The sequence below is a fragment of the Miscanthus floridulus genome, chromosome 18 (assembly GCF_019320115.1).
Source record: "Miscanthus floridulus cultivar M001 chromosome 18, ASM1932011v1, whole genome shotgun sequence".
In the NCBI taxonomy this organism is placed as follows: Eukaryota; Viridiplantae; Streptophyta; class Magnoliopsida; order Poales; family Poaceae; genus Miscanthus; species Miscanthus floridulus.
In genome coordinates this window covers 115,352,425-115,356,793 of record NC_089597.1, presented here as the reverse complement: position 1 = coordinate 115,356,793, position 4,369 = coordinate 115,352,425, and the positions used below count along the sequence as shown (strand labels likewise).

General features: G+C 48.9%; 1 long non-coding RNA gene across 1 annotated transcript; it reads right to left on the bottom strand.

The window, feature by feature from the left end:
• Positions 1–603: 603 nt before the first annotated feature.
• On the bottom strand, positions 604–995 carry LOC136522004 (uncharacterized). Its single transcript, XR_010775757.1, has 2 exons — positions 732–995; positions 604–667 (listed from the first exon to the last, which is right to left on the bottom strand). It is a non-coding gene; the product is annotated as an uncharacterized lncRNA (long non-coding RNA).
• Between the last annotated feature and the right edge of the window lie 3,374 nt (positions 996–4,369).

Here is a 4,369-nt window from a genome sequence, read left to right as displayed (position 1 = left end):
AGTACGACATGCATACCACCGGTCACCATGCCCTGATGCAAACGCTACTGCAATGCAAGCTGACAGCGAAGTGGAAACCACCACCCACCACCATTAGTTCTTTTCCAAGCTAGATTGCCCTGGATCGGCCGCCGATACCATGCAAGCCACACGCTACAAGGATCGCCGGGGACGAAACCGAGCGCGCGCGCGGCTATAAAACGCCAGCCCGGTCGCTCCTCCATCGACAAGGCAGCTAGCTATATCAGCTCTAATACTAGGATCGATGTGCTCAGCTCTTGTGCGTGCCGCCGTCCAAGTTTCACTACTGCCGAACGCCGAGTAGCTTGTACGTACAGCATGGCGAGCATCTTCTTCTCCGAGGTCGCGCCGTGGCAGCTCGTCCCCGCCGTCGCCCCGCCGAGGCAGGCCAAGCTCGACACCATCGTCGAGGACGAGGAGGACATCTCCAGCGTCGTCAGCATGGCGCACGACGCGGCCGCCGGGTGCTGCTGCTTCCAGGGTGGGGCTTCTTCTTCGTCATCGTCAGCTTCGGTGGCGGGAGGCGGCTGCTCCTGAACCGGCCTCTACTGCGGCCGGCGCGCACCAGAGTCGTTGTTGAGGTGAAATTATCGTGTGTGCGCTCGGGACATATATACCCTTGATGAATCTCTCTCTCTCTCTCTCTCTCTCTCTCTCTCTCTCTCTCTCTCTCTCTCTCTCTCTCCCTCCCTCCCTCCCTACCTACCTACCTACCTACCTACCTATCTATCTATCTATCCTCTCTCTTTCTATAAATAAATAAAGAAAGAAGAAAGTTTATATATGTATGTGTCCTTAGCAATTATATTTAGACGTTGCAAAAGGGCATGACACATCGGTTTGTGTAACTATATGTATGCAATACTTTACTATGTTGTTGACGAAGTGACTCTCACGAGAGTTCATGCATTCCATGTAATTATCTTGGTGGTGGTTTTGTGTGTATGTAATTAGTTTACCATTGTCACTAATTTGTTGGAACGGTTTTTTTTTTTTTTTTTTTGCTACCGACCTTATAAAAATCATACTTTACTAGGATGTACACTTAAGGTTTAATTATTCTTGTAGCATGCTCTAACTTAATTACTCTCAAACCAAAATAGTTTTACAACCTAGCTAGAGTCAATCATATCAACTAGTTTATAGCTAATTTAGAAAAACAAAAGTCACACAAGTGGAAGCCACATACTTGGCAAGCAAAGTGCTAAGCATAGAAAGGACGAACTCTTGAAGATGCAACGATATATCCTATTGGTTGCCAAATCTCACAACCCCTATTTCACAATTCATGTTGGAGCTCCACCGAGATATGCTATAGGTCTTTAATCTCTCGCAGTCACGATTGGATTTGCCACACAAGCCATCCACCGACCAAAGGCTAGCGCCGTCAGTTAGTAAGTCTCACCAACGCCACCCACTTAATCACCTTGACATCGTGTACACTACTAAGCTGTAACACCCTCGGTGTTACACCCTAAACAAACCACTAAACCATGTCATGAGCATCATGTTTATGTGATAAAGCATATGATAAAGTGTGTAGATCAATTTCTTGTAACCTAAAATGACTAATAAAAATGCTAAATGAAAGTTGATTCAATAGCTCATGTATATCAAGTATGGTTGAAAACCAATTTTTATTAAGCAAAAGTATTATAGAACATGTGTGTGACACCTAAATAAGGTTTGAAGTACAAACTTTGTAGATAACAATGCAACTCTTACTGTAGAAAAAGAGCATTGCTAGCTAGTATTTCTAATGGCCTAAAAATGGAACCTGAAACTGAATCTAGCTCAAGACTTAGAAGATTTTCAAGTTTGAAAACAGGGTGACGATGCTATATTGACGAATTAATTTCGTGCAATTTAGCTAGGCAGTGGTGTCATGTTTTAGCTCATGTTGGTAGTCTGATATGCTCGCTTTAACATAGTGAAGGTGGTTTGGTCTCAACTTCCATAGTCCGATTGTTATTGATGCTTTAAAATTCGTGCACATCACTTGCTCGGTCTATTGCGCGGTCACCATGCGCCTGTGCTCGCCGTGGTCATCCTGGCTGGGCCACGCGTGCGAGGCCACATTGCTAGACCAGGGTCGCTCTCGGCCGGTCGTGGCTTGGCTACGGCCTGGCCACCACTAGCCGCTGCCGCACGGAGCCGCTACTGCTGCTTGCCTAGTCGTGCGGTGCTGCTGGCTGCCCTGCCGCTCTTGCCGCACTGCTGCCCTTGTCCCGTGCCGTGGCGCAGCTACTGCCGGTGTCGTCGCCTTGCCATCGCGTCCGCACCCCCTTGCTGTAGGGTTATGAGGATGCTACGCTAGCCGGAAAACAAAAATTTCGACCTCATAAACCAAGATCTACTGCTAGTTATAGATCACGTGATTACCACTAGACGCGCAGGTGCAGCGGAAGCGACTCGATATAGTCGAACACGTCGTAGCAGTGCCATGCAGTTGCGAGGTCGTCCGTCTGTCCGTCCCCTTCGTACGGTTCATCCTTGTGCTCCAGATGCAGCACCTCCGAGGTATCCACACGTACAAGGAGGAAGCGTTGCGCCTCCGGACTGCTAGGTTCACGAGGAACAGCAGGTGCAGGCGTAGGATGGGAGGCGGCGGCTGCCAAAAGGCGTGGATTGATTTGCCCCGTTGCCCCACCCCACATATTTATAGGCGTCCCTAATGAGATCCCGAGTTGTGTAAGGAAAATAGACCCTAGGCCCATTTACTTTGGATTTTGGTGTTTGATGACCAACACAACCAAATTGGACTAATGAATTTGTAAGTGTTTGTTTTGTAGTCCAACAGGGTGCAAGACGTGACTTGGACGAATGCGACGTGATGATCTGATGATCAACACCTTAAGCAAGACCTTAGGAGCACAAGAAAAGACCCAAGATATCAAGCAAAGTCCAAGCATGAAGATAGAAACCAAACCGTACACAAGATCGTGAAGAAACGAGCTCGCAGAGGCGACCGGACGTTGGACCGAACGCTGGAAGCGTGACCGGACGCTGGACCGGTGGCTCGGCAGATAGGCGACCGGACGCAAGGATCGGACGCTGGCGGCAACCGATCGGACGCAAGAACACAACGTCCGATCGAGTACAGAAAGGTTCTAGAGCGGCATATCTACGACCGAACGCGTCCGGTGGCAGGCGACCAGACTCTAGCCAGCGTCCGGTCAGTGTTTTTGCTGGCTCAATGTCCGGGACGACCGAACGCGTCCGGTCAGGACGATTCAGCGTCCGGTCAGTAGCAGTTTCGCAGGAATTCGACTCCAACGGCTACTTTCTTAGTGGGGCTTATAAATACAACCCCTAACCGGCCATTTGAATGAAGTGGAGCTGAGGGAACATACCAAGGGTGTTGATACACTATTTTAGTGATCTCCACTTGCATAGTGCTTAGTGTTTGATTAGGTGATTAGCATAAGTGCTTTGCGAAGTACTTAGGTTGATTAGACCACCGCTTATGCGCTTGCTCTAGGTTTATGCCTAGTGTTTAGTGAGGTTTGCATACCTCTTGCCACCCCGTGCTTGCGAGCACAAGTGTTGTACATCGGAGGGGCTTGAAGTCTTGCGAGATCACACCAACCGCGTTTGTGGTGTGGCCGCCACCGTGTACCGGAGGGTACAAGGCCCGCGGCGTTTCGGCCGAAAGCTTGATAGCGAAGACGGCGGCGAGCATCCAGGAGAGGCTTGCCGAGAGGCACATCAGAGACCCACTTACGCATGGGGAAGGCCTGAGGCTATCCATGGAGTTACTCGACCAGGAGCTTGGCCCTTGTGAGGGATTCCTTGTGAGGGGCTCCAACGAGGACTAGGGGGAAGCTTGCGCGCTTCTCGATACCTCGATAAAAATACCGGAGTCATCGACGGAAGTTTGTATATCTCTACCTTGCTCTTTACCTTCCGCATTTACATTGATTACATTACTACATTTGCGGTAGAGATAGCAACACACTAGCAAAACCATAATTGTACATCTAGATAGTTTATCTATTGCATAGGTTTTGCTAGGATTTGAAAAGGAGGCCATAGTTTAGAGTTAGATTTTTAGGTTGCCTAATTCACCCCCCTCTTAGGCGTCATGGTCCCTTTAATTGGTATCAGAGCTGGTTGGCTCACATTTGGACCTTTGGCTTAACCGCCGTTGTGCCGACGCTATTGTAGAGTGGTTGGGATAGATACCGCTAGGCCTCCTCAATTTGATGGCACTAACTTCCTCTACTATAAGGCTAGAATGGCTTGCCACCTTGAGGCGGTTGATTTAGGTGTATGAAGAGTCACTCATGATGGGATGAAACCTATTAAGAATCCCGAAAAGCCCACAAAGAGTGACGAAAAAGAAATA